General features: G+C 43.7%; 1 protein-coding gene across 1 annotated transcript in view; it reads right to left on the reverse strand.

The window, feature by feature from the left end:
* capn5a (calpain 5a) overlaps nt 1–18,371 on the reverse strand; it is a 160,237-nt gene extending 141,866 nt beyond the window's left edge. Inside the window, exon 1 of the mRNA XM_073044268.1 lies at nt 18,255–18,371. The gene's annotated coding sequence lies outside the window, so the exon portion shown is untranslated. The remainder of the gene's footprint in view (nt 1–18,254) is intronic.
* Between the last annotated feature and the right edge of the window lie 258 nt (nt 18,372–18,629).

An 18,629-nucleotide genomic window follows, 5' to 3' on the forward strand; every position in this document is an offset into this window, starting at 1 on the left:
GGAGTCTTTTTGCACCTTGGATGTTTGAATTTTCCCCCCATTTAGATAATGGTCTGCACTTTTGTTCCTTAATTGAATTGACTTCATTTCTTACATCTTTACATTGTCTCCATCTAAATGTGCATTGTGCAATCATAGTAATTTAAAATAACTAGAATCAAAATGCATTATCATATATTTCCCAACACTGTATTCCATCTGCCACTTTTTTGCCCATTCTTCCAATATGCCAAAGTCCTCCTGCAATCACATTGCTTCCTCAGCACTACCTACCCCTCCACCTATCTTCATATCATCCACAGACTTTGTCACAAAGCCTCCTATATCCTTCTCCTGGAGTCAATGATCATCTCCTTGGTCCTGCTGACATTAAGTGACAGGTTATTGTTGCAGCACCACTCAGACAGATTTTCTGTCTCATTCCTATACGCTGATTCGTCATCACCTTTGATTTGGCCAATGACAGTGGTGTCATCAGCAAACTTAAATATGACATTGGAGTTGGGCTTAGCCTCACAGTCATAAGTGTAAAGTGAGTAGAACAGGGGGGTTAAGCAAATAGCCAGGTGATGCACCAGTGCCAATGGAGATTGTGGAGCGGATATTGTTGCCAATTCAAACTGACCAGGTTCTGCAAGTGAGGAACTTGGGAATCCAGCTGAACAAAGAAGTATTGAGGCCAAAGTCTTTAAACTTATTGATTAGTTCTGAGGGAAAGATAATATTGAATGCTGAGCTGTATCCTGATGTATATATCTTTACTGTCCGGATGTTACAGGGTTGATCGAAGAGCCAATTAAATGGCCTCTGCTGTAGACCTGTTCTGATTGTAGGCAAATTGGAGTGGAGCCAAACTGCTTCTTAGGCAGGGGGTGATACCTCTCATCACTAGCCTCTCAAAGCACTTGGGCGAGTCATTGAGGCAGAGCTACAATGGCGCTAGACAGTGACTTCTTCAAGCTCATCTGCAGAAACAGCTTAATTTCTATCTTTTCAAGGTGGATGGGGTTCTCTGCACTCAAACTTTCGGTTCTTTGAACTGATGGAACCCATTCCAGGGCTGACCAACTAGCCATTTATCCCAAGCACCTGACCTAGAACACAAGTGCGCCTTCTGGGTTCCGACGCTTTGTGTGTCTGGGGACGATACGATTCTACAAGAGTGCTGCCAACTGATCTATCGCAGAAGAAACTGGAATACTGGGAATAGCGGACCAGCTGTCGGAGGCTCTGTATTCAGTGAATCACTATCTCTCTCTCTCTCGGTGGGGAGAGTTTGTTGCTGATTCTTGAGTTGAAGAACTTGGGGGAAAACAAAAGCAACACAGCAGACTTTAACACCATAAAACGACGAGTGTTTTTTTCTTTGGTCTTGTTAGTCTCCCTCTTGCTGTGTGACACCTCCCTGTCTCTTTATTAGGGAGCGAGAGAGAGAGAAAGAACCTGTGGCATGTCAAATTGTCGAGCGAATGATTAGTTTTTGTGATACAGCAGATCATGGTCTTTCTTGGGGCTTTGCTATTGCTTGCTTGGTGGGTGGAGGGTACTGATGCTTTTTTGCTGAGGTAAGTGGAGGGAGGGGAGGGTCGTTTCTCTGCTGCTGCTTGTGAGTGGGGGGCTTCGGGGTTCTAACTTTTTACTGTCACTCATTCTTTGGGGCAACTCCTCTGTTTTCATGGATATTTGCACAGAACAAGAATTTCAGGTTGTATATTGTATACATTCTCTGATATTAAGTGGAACCATTCAGGCAGGCTACCACGTTCGTCTTAGGCACCGGTATAACGGAAGCCTGCTTGAAGCAGGTGGGTACCTCAGACTATCAAAGCGAGAGGTTAAAAATATCGGTGAATACTCCAGCCAGTTGATCAGCACAGGTCTTTAGTACTCAGCTAGGTACCCCATCTGGGCTGGATGCTTTCAATGTATTCACTCTCCTGAAGATGCTCTCAAGTCAGCTACAGAAATTGAAATCAGAGTTATTGGGGGCTGTAGGAGTTCATGAAGGTTGCTCCATGTTTTGATTATCAAGGCAAACATTAAAAAAAAAATTGATTTCTTCTGGGAGCAAAGCCTTATCATCACCCATGCTGTTTGGTTTCACTGTAGGAGATGGGTTATGATCCCCCACTGTCCAGGCCCTGCCATCTTGCAGCATGCATCAGGCAGAAGCCTGAAGAGCCATACCACCAAGTTGAAGAACAGCCCTGGTGAAGGATTCCAGCTCTTTATTTCTCTCCTTAGATGCTGCCTGGCTTCCAGGTTCCTCCAGCACTGAGTGTTACTCAGCAACAGCTACTTCCCTTCGACCACATGGTTCATGAAACAACCAGCACAACCCCAATCACAAAAGTCCAGCTCAATCACCACGACTCAGCTTAATTACCACTTTGTTCTAATTGAGTTCTTCCTTGTGAAAAAAGGACAATAATTTATGTTTGTATTTACAAGGAGGCATGGTAGCATAGCGGTTAGCACAACGCTCCACAGCCCCAGCGATCAGAGTTCAATTCCTACCACCGTCTGTAAGGAGTTGTTATGTTGTCCCTACGACGATGTGGCTTTCCTCTGGGTGCTCTGGTTTCTTCACACATTCCACAGATGTACGAGTTAGGGCGAGCGAGTTGTGGACATACTTGTTGGCCCCTGAAGCACAGCAACACTTGCAGGCTCCCCCAGCATATACTTAATTGGATATCTCCTGTACCTAATTAGTGGCTACTGAGTGTATTCATGTGGTCTGCTGCTGTTGTAACCCATCTACTTTGGGAATCGACATGTTGTGCATTCAGAGATGCTCTTCTGCGGAGCGTGGTTGTAACACGTGGTTACTTGAGTTACTGTCACCTTCCTGTCAGCTTGAATCAGTCTGGCCGTTCTCCTCTGACTCACTCATTAACAAGGCGTTTTCACCCACAGAAAATTTATGTGTTTTTTTTTAATATCCGGGAAACAGTACCACAGCGTAAAAGCCAGGTCCAACAGGCTCCGGAACAGCTTCTTCCACCAGGCCATCAGACTGATGGACTCACACTGATTTGAGTGTACTCTATGTCACACTGACTGCTCCATTTATTATAAAGTATTATAAATTACTATGATTGCACATTTAGACAGACGTAACAAAGATTTTTACTCCTCATGTATGTGAAGGATGTGATAAATAAAGTCAATTCATTCATTAAAATTCATTCGAAAAGCTCTAGAAATGGACGTGCATTAAAATCCAGGAGATCATCATTTCCAAAATACTCAAACCATTCCATTTCGCATCAACAGTCATTCCATGACCAAAGTCACTTAGGTCACATTTCTTCCCCATTCTGATGTCGGTCTGAACAACAGCTGGACCTCTTGACCATGTCTGCATGCTTTTATGCATTGAGTTGCTGCCACACAATTGGCTTATTAAACATTATGGTCTTAACAAGCAGGAGTACAGGGGTAGCTAATAAAAATGGTCACTGAGTATATTCGGACTGTGTTGGTCATTGATGCAAAATGACAATTATTTTGTTTTATTTGGAGATGGAGTGGAACAGGCTCTTTCAGCCCAATGAGATACCATGCCCAGAAACCCACCCATATAACCCTAACCTAATCACAGGGCAACAACAATGACCAATTTAACCTACTAATTAGTACACAGGAAAGACTGGGAGGAAACCGGAGCACCTGGAGGAAGCACACAGGAAGAAAAGATCATCTTTCTTATAAAAGACGCTGAAATTGAAGTCTGAACTGCACCATCTCAAGCAGTAATAGCATTGTACTAATTGCTACTTTACCATAGCGCCCAACTGTATTTCAAAGTTCAAAGTAAATTTATTATCAAAGTATATATATGTCATCATATACATCCCTGAGATTTGTTTTCTTGTGGGTATACACAGTAGATGTATGGAAGACACTAGCAGTGTGCTAGGTGTTGAAGGGTGTGAGGGAAGAGAAGTGAGTGCAGTTACTTTTACAAGGGAGAAGGTGCTCAAAAAGCTGAAAGACCCAAGGGTACATAAGTTACATGGACCAGATGAACTGAATCCTAGCTGAAATGAGCTGAAAGAGGTAGCAGTAGAGGCATTAACAATGATCTTCCCAAAATCATTAGACTCTGGCATGGTGCCAGAGGATGGCAATTTGCAAATGTCATTCCACTCTTTAAGGAAGGAGGAAGGCAGCACAAAGGCCTGACCTCACCCTAATGCACGGGAAGATGTTGGAGTCAATTGTTGAGGATGAGACTAAGGAGTACTTGGTGACACAGGACAAGATAGGAAAAAGTCAGTATGATTTCCTTAAGGGAAAATCTTGCCTGACGAAACCTGCTGGAATTCTTGTAGGAAATGACAAGTAGGATAGATGAAGGGGATGCAGTGGATGTTGCATATTTGGACTTACAGAAAGCCTTACACAGGGTGCCACACATGGGGCTGCTTACCAAGTTAGAGCCCATAGTATTACAAGAAAGTTACTAACATGGTTAGAGCACTTGCTGATTGGTAGGAGGCAGCAAGTGGGAATAAAAGGAACCTTTTCTGGTTGGCTACCAGTGACTAGTGATGCTCTGCAGGAGTCGGTGTTGGGACCACTTCTTTTTATGCTGTATATCAATGATTTAGATGAAGGAATAGATGGCTTTGTTTCCAGATTTTCCTCGTATATGATATGAAGATTGGTGGAGGGGCAGGTAGTGTTGAGGAAACAGGTAGGATGCAGAAGGACTTGGATTAGGAGAATGGGCAAGAAAGTGGCAAATCAAATACAACGTTGGAACACGCATGGTCGTGCATTTTGGCAGTAGAAATAAACGTGCGGATTATTTTCTAAATGGGGAGAAAATCCGGGAATCTGAGAAGCAGAGGGACTTGGGAGTCCTTGTACAGAACACTCTGAAGGTTAACTTACAGGTTGAGTCAGTGGTGAGGAAGGCAAATGCCATGTTAGCATTTATTTCAAAAGGTCCAGAATACAAGAGCAGGGATGTGATACTGAGGCTTTATAAGGCACTGAACAGTTTTGGGCCCCTCAACTTCAAAAAGATGTGCTGGCATTGGAGAGTCCAGAGGAAGTTCACAAGAATGATTCCAGGAATGAAGGGGTTATCATACAAGGAAAATTTGATGGCTCTGGGTCTGTACTCGCTGGAATTCAGGATGGGAAGGGGTGGGGGGAAATCTCATTGAAACCTTTCAAATGTTGAAAGGCCTAGATAGAGTACATGTAGAAAGGATGTTTCCCATGCTGGGAGAGTCTAGGACAAGAGGGCACAGCCTCAGGATATAGAAGCGCCCTTTCAAAACAGAGTTGTGGAGAAATTTCTTTAGCCAAAGGGTGGTGAATTTGTTGCCACATGCAGCTGTGGAGGCCAGGTCTTTGAGTGTATTTAAGGCAGAGATAGATAGGTTCTTGATAGGACATGGCATCAAAGGTTACAGGGAGAAGGCCAGGAACTGGGGTGGAGGAGGAGATAGAAAAAAAAGGATCAGCCATGATTGAATGGCGAAGCAAACTCGATGGGCCAAATGTCTTATGGTCTAAATCCAAGAGACAATAGAATCAATAAAAGACCACACCCAATGGGACAAACAGTCAATGTACAACAAACAGTGCAAATGCAAAAAAAAGACAAAAATAATAAATGAGTAACCAATAAACGTCAAGAACAGAAGATGAAACGTCCTTGAAAATGAGTCCATAGGTTGTGGGAACAGTTTAGTGATGGGGCAAGTGAAATAGAGTGAAGTTATCCCCTCTGATGTACCATCTGCTATGTTATCATGCTGCTGGACAAATCAAGCATACATTTATGCTAATCGTAACTCAAGAGTCTGCGTTATAAGGTGGGCAGACTTTATGCCTTGGAGTATAATCGACTGAGGGGTAACCAGGTAGAGGTATAAGGGTCATGTGACATTGATAGGGTTGAATGCACGATATTTTTTCTCCAGAGAAAGGGCTTAGGGTTTAAAGTTGTGTCCATGATAGAGTTGGTTGAGTCTATAACCCTGTGCAGCCTCTTTCAGTCCATTGCAATGGAGCCTCTACACAACCAGTCAAGATGTTCTCCGTGGTACATCTGCAGAGTCCTTGGTGACACACCAAGCCTCCTCAAACTCCTCACGTAGTACGTTTTCTTCTTGATTGCATTAATGTGTTGGGCCCAGGATAGATCCTATGAGATGTTGACACCCAGGAACTGGTTTATTATCACTGATGTACATTGTGAAATTTATTTTAAATTGGACAAATGTGAGGTACTGCATTTTGGTCAGTTACACCTGGACAGGACGTGCACCATGATGGAAAGGTGGCGGAGAGTGCTGTAGAACAGAGACGCAGGTACATGGTTTCCAGAAAGCAATGATGCAGGTAGATACGGTTGCAACAAGGCATTTGGCCCACGTTTGCCTTCATCGGTCAGAGTAGCGAGTACAGGAGTTGGGATGCCACCTTACAGCTGTACAAGGCATTGATCAGGCCTCTCTTGGAGCACTGTGCATAGTTACGGGTCGTCCAGCTGGAGGAAGGATGTCATTAAGCTGGAAAAGGTGCAGAAAAGATTTGCAGGACTGGAAGACTTGTGTTATAAGCAGAGACTGGTTACGGTGGAATCCTTTTCCCTGGTGTGTAGGAGTGACCTTATAGGAGGTATACAAAATTCATAGATAACACAAATGGTCACAGTCAATTTCCTTAAGCTCGGCAAGACTTAAACTAGAGAGCTTAGATTTAAAGTAAGAGGGGAAAGATTAAAAGGGGACCTGAGAGCCAAGTTAGAATAGTGGGAATATTTAACAAGCTGCCAGAGGAGATAGTAGAGGCAGGTACAATTACAATGTTTAAAAAGCACTTAGACAGGTATATAGGCAGAACGCTGACAATCAGCGCTGGTGCACCTCAAGTTCACGTGCTTAGCTCTCTGCTCTACTCTTTTTACACTCATGGCTGTGCAGCTTGGCATAGCTCAAACATCATAACTACATTTGCCGACAACACAACTGTTGCTGGCAGAATCTGAACCCACAGGGACTACCTCGCTAATTTCCTCTCTTTCTGCACTATTTATTTTCCATATATTCAAAGATTAGCTTTATTTGTCATGTGCACATTGAAATATACAGGGAGATGTATCATCTGCAGCTACAAACCAAGACTGTGCCAGGGACTGTGCCAGGGGCAGCCCACAGGTGTCACCATGCTACTGACACCAACGTGGCATGCCCACAACCTACTAACCCCAACAAATACATCTGTAGAACGCGGGGGGAAAGCAGAGCATCCCAGGGGAAACCCACACGGTCACAGGGAGAATGTACAAACTCCTTAGACAGTGCCGGGAATTAAATCTGATCGCCATTTGTAGTAATTTTTATATTACTGCACTGTTGCAACCACAAAACATTTCACAACATCTCAGTGATAATAAACCTGATTCTGACCTCAAAATCCAAAGAACTTCAAAGTACAAGCTCTAAGTAAGTTTATTATTTGTATATGTCACCATAGGCAACCCCGAGATTCATTTTCTTGCAGGCATTCACAGTAGGACAAAGATGTACAATAGAATCAATGAATCAGAATCAGGTTTATTATCACAGCATGGGATGTGAAATTTGTTAGCTTAGCAGGAGCAGTTCGACGCAATATATAATCTAGCAGAGAGAGAAAAAAAATAAACAATATATAAACAAATAAATCAATTATGTATATTGAATAGATTAAAAAACGTGCAAACACAGAAATACTGTATATTAAAAAAAGTGAGGTAGTGTTCAAGGGTTCAATGTCCATTTGGGAATCGGATGGCAGAGGGGAAGAAGCTGTTCCTGAATCGCTGAGTGTGTGCCTTCAGGATTCTGTATCTCCTACCTGATGGTAACAGTGAGAAAAGGGCATGCCCTGGGTGCTGGAGGTCCTTAATAATAGACGCTGCCTTTCTGAGACACCGCTCCCTGAAGATGTCCTGGGTACTTTGTAGGGCTTCTTTCAATCCTGTGCTGTAGCCCCTCCATACCAGACAGTGATGCAGCCTGTCAGAATGCTCTCCACTGTAAAACTATAGAAGTTTTTGAGTGTATTTGTTGACATGCCAAATTTCTTCAAACTCCAAATGAAATATAGCTACTGTCTTGCCTTCTTTATGACTACATCAATATGTTGGGACCAGGTTAGATCCACAGAGATCTTGACACCAGGAACCTGAAGATGCTCACTCTCTCCACTTCTGATCCCTCTGAGGATTGGTACGTGTTCCCTCATCTAACCCTTCCTGAAGTCAATCGGCTCTTCTGTCTTACTGACGTTGAGTGCCAGGTTGTTGCCACGGCACCACTCCACTAGTTGGCATATCTCACTCCTGTCAGCCCTCTTCTCACCACCTGAGATTCTACCAACAATGGTTCTATCATCAGCAAATTTATAGATGGTATCTGAGCTATGCCTAGCCACACAGTCATGTGTATACAGAGAGTAGAGCAGTGGGCTAAGCACACACCCCTGAGGTGCACCAGTGTTGATCATCAACGAGGAGGATATGTTATCACCAATCCACACAGACTATGGTCTTCTGGTTAGGAAATTGGGGATCCAGTTGCAGAGGGAGGTACAGAGGCCCAGGTTCTGCAACTTCTCAATCAGGATCGTGGGAATGATGGTATTAAATGCTGAGCCATAGTCAATGGACAGCATTCTGATGTAAGTTTTGGGTTGTCTAGGTGGTCTAAAGCTGTGTGAAAAGTCACTGAGATTGTGTCTGCCATTGACCTATTGTGGCGATAGGCAAATTGCAATAGGTTCAACCAACTCCTTGCTGAGGCAGGAGTTCAGTCTAGTCATAACCAACCTCTCAAAGCATTTCATCACTGTCAATGTGAGTGCCACCGGGCGATAGTCATTAAGGCAGCCCACATTATTCTTCTTAGGCACTGGTACAATTGTTGCCTTTTTGAAACAAGTGAGAACTTCTGCCCATAGCAGTGAGAGGTTGAAAATGTCCTTGAATACTCTCGCGAGTTGGTTGGTACAGGTTTTCAGAGCCTTACCAGGTACTCCATCGGAACCTTCCGCCTTATGAGGGTTCACTCTCTTTAAAGACAATCTAGCATCGGCCTCTGAGACAGAGATCACAGGGTCATCAGGTGCAGCAGGGATCTTCACAGCAGTAGTTGTGTTCTCCCTTTCAAAGCGTGCATAGAAGGCGTTGAGTTCATCTGGTAGTGAAGCATCGCTGCCATTCATACTATTGGGTTTCGTTTTGTAGGAAGTAATGTTTTGCAGACCCTGCCAGAGTTGCCGTGCACACTAAGAAATCTATACATTTACAGTCAAGAACTCACATCCGAGCAGGTGGACTGGACAGAAAAGGAGAATCAAAGGTTATTGAGATAACTATGTCACAACCATTGGAAACACTCCATGACAGGGCATCCAAACTTCCTCCAAGATTTACATGAATGTTGTCATGACTTGAGGATCCAAGTTACGGGGAAAGGTTGAGAAGGTTAGGACTTGATTCCCTAGAGCGTAGGAGAATGTGGAGAGATTTGACAGAGGTATGCAAAATTATGAAGGATATAGACAGGATAAATGCAGGTAGGCTTTTTCCACTGAGGTTGGATGAGACTAGAGGTCATGGGTTAAAAGTGATAGGTGAAATACTTAAAGGGAACCTGAGGAGGTACTCTGTCACAGACGGTGGTGAGAGTGTGGAACAAGATGCCAGCAGAAGTGATGGATTCAGGTTCAATTGCAACAGTGAAGAGAAATTTGTATATGGATGGGAGGGGTATGGAGGGCTATGGTCCGGTGCAGGTCAATGGGACTAGACAAATTAATCATTCAGTATTGACTCAGTGGTCCGAAAGGTGTGTTTCTGTGCTGTAGCGTTCTATGACTTGATCTCAGTCCCCGAGGTTGAAGCCACCTGACCGTGTATCATCTCACTTTGTTTCGAGATTCCAGGGCGCCCTAATTCAAGGTCCTGATGTGGTGAGATAACTCAGAAATGACAGGCCTCAGAATCAGGAAGCAAGGGGCCCTATAAACTACAGTTACTGGCCATTACATGGCTTTGGTCATTGAGTAACCTCTGCCTTAAAAAAAATTAAAAATTTGCCAAACCAATGGACATGTTTTCCTGTCGGAAGCAGACTAAGATTGATGCTAAGTGCCTTCTGCCATAGCAAGGTCTCTAATTACAGCGAATCAATTAAACTAATGGTTACTTTCATTGCATCCTTTACAAACAAAGGCTCCAATTATGCCCAGAGAACATAGGGGCTGTAATGTGTAGTATCTGCAAAACACCAGCTCAAAACCCATTTATGTAATTTTGCTTTTAACGAACATCATTTTTTGCCTTTTATTTCCTGTTCAATTTTTAAAATTTCATTTTCATGTTTGTACTTTTATCCCATTGTAAAGCATCTATGTGAAAAGTGCTCTATAAATAAAGCTATTGTTAAATACTCTGACATTACTCAGTCACTTCAAAGACATCTTCCAAGTGCCCACCTCTGTCTCCAAGCAGGACCAGGACAGCAGGTATTGGGACTCCACATCTTCTCAAGCTCCTAATGAAATATAGCTACTGGCATGCCTTCTTTGCCATCAACATGCACCACCACTTACAGGTTCCTCTCCTAGTCAGGATCAGAATCAGCTTTATTAATACTGATACACGTCACAAAATCTGTTTTTTTAGTGGCAGCAGTTCAGTGTAATACATAAAAAAAGTTAGTGGAAGTTTACAAAATTATTGCGGGTATAGATAGGGTAAATGCAAGCAGGCTTTTTCCGCAGAGCAACACCCAGAAAATGCTGAAGGAACTCAGCAGGCCAGCTAGCGTATATGGAAAAGAGTACAGTTGACATCTCAGGCTGAAACATCAACTGTTTAAACATTTTCAAAGATGCTACCTGACCTGCTGAGTTCCTCCAGCATTTTGTGTGTATTGCTAGGGATCTCCAGCATCTGCAGATTTTCTCTAGTTTGTTTTGCCATAATCTCTAGTTGTGAGACTACAACTAGAGGTCATGGGTCAAGGGTGAAAGGTGAAATGCTTAAGGGGAACACGAGGGGAAACTTCTCTCAGAGAATGGCAAGACTATGGAATGAGCAGCCAGTGCAAGCGGTAGATATGCATCTCAACATTTAAGAGAAGTTTGGATAGGTAGATGGTTGAGAGGGCTATGGTTTGGGTGCAGCTCAGATGGTTGAAACAGGTATAATAACAACTCGTAAGAGGCAGCTGGATGAGGACATGGATTGGAAAAGTTTCAGAAAGTTTCACCTTTTCAGAAAGGTGTAATATCAAATGTTTACAATATAATTATGAAAATACATTCAGAGGCCTTTTATAAGATTAAAAATGATTGGGAAAGAGAACTTAACTTTATTATCCCTATTGAGAATTGGGATAACATTCTTCAATTAGTTAATTTATCCTCTATATGTGCTAAACATTCATTGATATGGTTTAAAGTTGTGCACAGGGCTCATATGTCCAAGGATAAATTGGCTCATTTTTATTCCCATATAAATCCTATATGTGACAGATGTCATTCTGAGATAGCTTCTTTAACTCATATGTTTTGGTTACGTCAGCTTTTGAAAAAATATTGGAACGACATTTTCGATATTATTTCCATAGTATTGAACATTGATTTACAACCACATCCTATTACTGCAATCTTTGGTTTACCAATGATGGGGTCAATCCATTTATCTTCTTCTGCTTGTCGGATGATAGCATTTCTTACATTAATGGCTAGAAGATCTATTTTGTTGAATTGGAAAGAAATTAATCCCCCTACTGTATTTCATTGGTTTTCTCAAACTATGTTATGTCTAAATTTGCAGAAAATTAAAAGTGTCGTATATGACCCTTCTATTAAATTTGAAAAGATTTGGAGACCATTTATTCAATAGTTTCACATGATGTAATTTGACCGTGTTCCAATCCTATTTGTTTTTCCGGTTTTGATTATATATGTTTCATTTATATGATATTTGTATCATTCATGATTTGGGAAGACTTAACTATAATGTACTTATTGCTTGTGTATCCTTTTATGTTCATTTTAATTTTGTAAGTTTGTAATCCCATTATCTATGTACTAATCTTATCATGTTGATATTAATAAAAAGATTGAAAAAGAAAAGAAAGGAAAAGTTTAGCAGGTTATGGGCCTTCTGGCAAATGGGACTTGATTGGCACGGAGCAGAGAGGCAGAAGGACCTGTCAACCTGTTATATGAACCTATGACTCAATAAGGAGAGACTGGACAAACTTGGGTTGTTGTCTTTGGAGTGTTGGAGGCTGAGGGGAGATCTGCTAGAGGTTTATAAAATTATGGATGGTAGAGGGTGTACACAGTCAGAATCTCTCCCCCCCCCCCCAAAGAGTCAAATTGTCAAATAAAGAGATTAGCTTTTTTTGTCACTAAGTGAAATGTGTTGTTTGAGGCAACGACCAACACAGTCCCAAGGAAGTGCAGGGAAAAGCCCGCAAGTATCGCCACGCTATCCCTGCCGACATAGCACACCCACAACTTACTAACCCGGAGCACCCAGAGGAAACCCACGGGGAGAACGGACATGCTCCTTATGGACCGCAGCAAATTGAACCCCAATCGCTGGTGCTGGAAAGCGTTAAAGCAAAGGGTACAAGGAGAAGGCAGGAGAATGGGGCTGAGGGGGATAATAAATCAGCCAGATGGTATGGCGCAGCGCTCGATGGGCTGAATGGCCTATTCTGATCCTGTATTATACTAACCATAATGCTACCATGCCACCCACGGTGTATCGCTTCAAGGCGAGAAAGGGAAAGTTTAACCGAGACCTGGGAGGCGATTATTTTGCAAACACGAGGAAATCTGCAGATGCTGGAAATTCAAACAACAACACACATAAAATGCTGGTGGAACACAGCAGGCCAGGCAGCATCTATAGGGAGAAGTACTGTCGATGTTTCGGGCCGAGACCTGACCACCAGCATTTTATGTGTGTTAGGCGATTATTTTGTATTTCTTTTCCATAACGTGAGTGATGGTTCCAAGAATGCGCTGCCAGAGATGATGATGGGAGCAGTCCTGATAGCAATATTTAAGAGGCATTTAGACAGGCAGATGAACGGAGGGAAATGGACCACGTGCAGACATACATTTAGTTTACTTAGACATCACACTCAGGACAGATGCTGTGGGCCAAAGTGCTTGTTCTGTACCTTTCTATAAAATACTGGGGTCTTGCTGGTCTTGCCAATAGTACCCAAATCATAAAGAGATTAATGTTAAAAGATCATTAGAGAGATATTTAAAGGAATTAATGTCTCTTCACCTGTACAAGACCCACTGAGCTAGCTACATCCTAGTCAACAGACTGTTGAATACTCCATAACTCAGTAACCTGGGCTGACCAGATCTGGTAATGATTAACTAAGACTGGGAAACATGCTTGGATTAGAGAGGAAACCAACCCTATCGGAGGTTACTTGTTAACTTTAACCAGGGTAACGTAATTGCTTTTCAACACAAGCAATCACTGACTGATCTGGGTTTAATTGCTCCCCCCCCCCCCCCCACCCCGCCTGTAAGGAGTTTGTACATTCTCCTCCATGACCACGTGGGTTTGCTCCAGGGGCTCCGGTTTCCTCCCATGGTCCAACGATGTACAGGTTAGGGTTAGTAATTTGTAGGCATGTTATGTTGGCACTATAAACATGTGGACAGCCCCAGCACAAGCAAAACATTTCACTGCACATCTCTATGTACATGTGATAAATAAACCTAATCTTTAATCTTATTTTCTGGTCCAGATGAAGGGTCTTGACCCTCAATATCAACAATTCGTTTCCCTTTACAGAGGCTGCCTCTGTTCCCCCAGTAGAAGGGTGAACTTCTGCCTTGTAGTTGCAGACACCTCCCCTAAGGGGAGCTTTTCTTCTCATCAAACCTATGCATACGCTGGGTTACTGTATGAGGAATGTCTGGCAGCTCTTGGGCTGGATTCCCTGGAGTTCAGGGAAAGGGGGGGGGGGGGGGAATCTCATTAAATCATTCCGAATATTAAAAAGCCTGAACAAATTAGATATGACAAAGTTATTTCCCATGGTAGGAGATTCTAGGACAAGAGTAGGGGAGAGTAGGGGAGATTCAAATGAGAGGACATTATTTGAGAGTTAGGGAACAAAAGTTTAAGGGTAACATGAGGGGGAATTTCTTTACTCAGAGAGTGGTAGCTGTGTGGAACGAGCTTCCAGTAGAAGTGGTAGAGGCAGGTTCGGTATTGTCATTTAAAGTAAAATTGGACAGGTATATGGACAGGAAAGGAATGGAGGGTTATGGGCTGAGTGCAGGCCAATGGGACTAGGTGAGTGTAAGCGCTTGGCATGGACTAGAAGGGCTGAGACGGCCTGTTTCCGTGCTGTAATGGTTATATGGTTATAAGATGGCGTGACTTCAGGATTGAAGGACATCCTTTTCTAACTGAGATGCGGAGAAATTACTTTAGTCAGATGGTGACAAATCTGTGGAATTTGTTGCCATGAGCAGCTGTGGAGGCCAAGTCATTGGGTGTATTTAAGGCAGAGATAGATAGGTTCTTGATTAGCCAGGGCATCAAAGGGTATGGGGTGAAAGCAGGGGAGTGGGGTGAATGGATGAAGTGGATAAGCCCATGATTGAATGGTGGAGCAGACTCGATGGGCCAAATGACCTACTTCTGCTCCTACATCTCATGGTCTTAACCTCCTCACCAGGTCTTCCACTCAAGTAATCAGCCCCACTCGCTAGAACTCCCTCCCTAATCCCACCCACCTCACCCTGCCTTGATAATTGCTCATCATTTCAGACCATCCACCACCTGCTCCCATGGCTTCATGTGACCCTGATCCGGTGGGGGGGGGGGGGGGGGGCTAAGCAGCTGCTACACCTTGCCCAAGGGTGACCTGCAGGCTAAGAGGGAAGGAGCACCTTACACCTCCTTTAGTAGAGATGCACCTCCACCCTGCCATTCCAAAGGGGAAGAAGCTGTTGCGTGTGTATAATCAAGCTCCTGTTCCTCCTCCTTGATGGTAGCAATGAGAAGGCGGTGGCATGTCCTGGGTGAGGGCAAGCACCAGGTACATTCTAATTGTACCTGCCCCTACCTGATTTTAAACACTCACCATCCTCTCTGAAACACTTGCCTCAAATCCCTTTTAAAATCTTTCTCCACTCATCTTAATCCTACAATTTCTAGCTTTGGACCACCTTGCCCTGGGAGAAAGACTGATCACCCACCTTATCTATGCCCTTCATGATTTTAAATGAAAAGGCTGCAGTGGTAAAAATAAGCAAGTCCTTGATAACCAATTGGAACCACAACAAAATCCTAGATTTAAAAGGGATTTGAGGCAAGTGTTTCACAGAGGGTGGTGAGTGTTTAAAATCAGGTAGGGGCAGGTACAATTAGGATGTACCTGGTGCTTGCCATCACCCAGGACATGCCGCCTTCTTCTGACCAAAACCGATCAAGTCCAGATGAAGAATCTCAGCCCTAAATATCAGCTATCCATTCCCTCATCCACTGAGTTTCTCAAGTAACTTTGTGTGCCAGAAGATGAAGAGTTCACCTCTAGCTTATGGGAGGGCAGTTCAAGTGTCTGATAATAGTGAGATAGAAAACTTTGAGCTTGATGATTGATCCTCTCGGTCTTCTGTGTCTTCCCCATCGGAACCAAGATGGTTCACAGAGCAATCCCACTCCCACCACCACAAAGTGACGGAGGGCGAGGGGCGACTTGATACAGGTGTACAAGATGGTCAAAGGCAACGATGGATTGAACAGCCAGAGAATTTTTCCCAGGGCAGAAATGGCAAATTGTAAGAGAGTGACTGGAGGAAAATGTAAGGGGCATGTCAGAGGTTGGTTATTTACAGAGAGAGTGGTGGATGTGGGTAATGCCCTGCCAGGGTGATGTTAGAGGCAGATGCATTAGGGGCATTCAAGAAAGTCTCAGATAGACACGAGGATAGAACATAGAAGGCTGTGTAGATGGGAGGGTTACAGAGGAGGGAATGGTGAGATTGATCTTGGAGTAAGTTAGAAGATCAGCACAATGTGAGCCAAAGGGCCTGTTCTGTTCTGTAACACTCTATGTTCCATGTTCTAGGTATTTTTGGTGTGAACTATTTTCCATCAAACCCACCCCATGACCCACAGTTTGCAGTGACCAATTAATTGAGCAGCCTATCAGCAGGGTTAGCAATCAAAGTTCATGGAATTAGTAGAGTCATAGATAACATTTTGGATGGTGTGACACACTTCTTGGAGGGCAGAGGCTGCAGTTCATGAATCACTTCACATCAATACACAGTGGGGAAGAGTTTTCGGGAACAAGGGAGAATTGTGGACAGAGGAAACGGTTTAACTCTTTAGACAATAATAGGCTAAGTGGCTCCTGTGGCAGTGCACGATTCAGGATGGACATTAGCCTTTGTCTAATCCTCAGTTACTGCCTGTTATACCACTGACGTTTAGGGCAGGAAGGAAGGTCCTCCATCTGCCTGTCACACACAGTTATAAAATTCTTCATTCCTGTTTCTGTAACAATTTTTTTGGACCAGTCAGGGTTGTTATCCCTGAGCTGAACTCCTGAACCTGGAGAACAGGTAGACCTCTATCCTTTGAATTGTTAGGCATAGTGACCCTACCAAGAGTCAAAGCACAAGGCCCTGACTCCAGCCAACATCTCTCTCCAGGTCACTGAGGCACTTAAACCTCCAAACCCTACAACAAAGGTTGTGGTTCTCTTGGAGGATGTCTAATCCTTCCTCATAGAGGATTACAGCATTGGAAACAGGACCCTCGGCCCATCTAGTCCATGCCGAACTACTATTCAGCCTAGTTTCATCAACCCACACCTAGATCAGGGGTTTCCCAACCTGGAGTCCACAGCCCTCTGGGTTAATGGTAAGATGCATGGCATAAAAAGGTTGGGTATCCCCCAACCTTGACCATAACTCTCCATACCCTTCCCATCGATGTACCTATCCGAACTTCTCTTAAATGTTGCAACCAACCCCACATCTACCACTTCCACTGGCAGCTGGCTCCACACTCTTACCACCCTCCGAGTGAAGAAGCTCCCCTTCAGGTTTCCCTTAAATATTTCACCTTTCACCTCTAGTTCTAGTCCCAGCCTTTCAGTGGGAAAAGGCTGCTTGCATTAAGGCTCTCTATACTCCTCGCAATTTTGTATACCTCTGTCGGATCTCTCTTCATTCTCTTATGTTGCAGAGAATACGGAGCGTAAATATCAATATATTTCCTGTAGGTGGGGGAGCAAAACTGCACCCCCTACACCACTGTCTTCACCGATGTCTTCAACACAATATCCCAACTCCTGTACTCAATACTCTGATTTATGAAAACGAATATGCAGAAACTGTCTTCAGGACCCCGTCTACTTGTGACACTACTTTCAAAGAACTATGTATGTTTTCCCAGATCCCTCTCTCCTACGGCACTCCTTAATGCTCTACCGCTCTTTTAGTGAGAGGGCGATACAAACAGGGGTCATTGTAATTAACAGTGGCGACAATCTACTTAGACACCCATAACATTAGAAATGGGAATAAATAGCGAGACCTGGACGAAAGCGATGAACTCGCTGCAAAAAGCGCCAAGTTATTAAGAACGCACGCATATGTCACCGTAACAACCCTAAGATTCACTTGCTCGCGGGTATTCACAGTTGATACAAAGGAACACGAGTAAATGGAAAAACCACGCAAAACAGAGACCGACAGACGACCAACGTGTAGTCGAAGTAAATACTTGAGATTGAAATGTTTGCTGCCAACAAGTTTGCCCTCGGATAACAAGGGAAACATGCAAATATTCCCGCCTTGTATATGCCCTAAAGTACGACATGCTGCTCCCTGCAATCGTAAAAACACGAGCACAACCTATAAACACACAGGCAATATTTCTCTCAATGCCCGTTGCCCTGCCTCTGCTGTTAAAAATCCATCTCGCCAGAACAACGTGGAGCGCCAAACCCAAGAGTTACAAAGCATTAAAATCAAAGTAACCTTCCAGTTCCTGAGAAAATCGCTGTTACTCTTCGCCTTGTTGATGTATCAGCTTGAGAATAATTGTATCAAACATGTTAAAAGCATCTAGACAAGGAGAAACGAACGTGTCTGAATTGTATCTTTTAACTCTGTTACATTCCTTCTGCCCCAATTGATGTTAGGGGAAATCTCACCTCTCCAAATAGCTGGCCGTCTTTAAAGCTGCGAACCGCCGCCAGTTTTGAGCTCGCTTTGCCCCGACCGGAGGAAGCGACAGCTGATCAATTTCTGCTGGTTAGTTACGCCCGCTGATACTTTTCCCCCGCCCGTGGGTGGAGTGCGGAAGCAGTGCGCATGCGTGCTTAGCAAATTTGCCACCACGGGCTTGATGCACACCGGGAGATGTAGTTTAATTCCGCGTGGGGGCGAAAGTCTCGGGAATACCGACAGGGCGGTGTGCAGTCGTGGTCAGCGGCTCGGATTATTGATCCGGAGACACAGCTTGACTCCTTTCATTATTGAAAGTTTTAATAAAAGCTCTGCATTTATGAACATGAAACAACTAGATG

Source organism: Hemitrygon akajei, chromosome 4 (genome assembly GCF_048418815.1).
Source record: "Hemitrygon akajei chromosome 4, sHemAka1.3, whole genome shotgun sequence".
Taxonomy (NCBI): Eukaryota; Metazoa; Chordata; class Chondrichthyes; order Myliobatiformes; family Dasyatidae; genus Hemitrygon; species Hemitrygon akajei.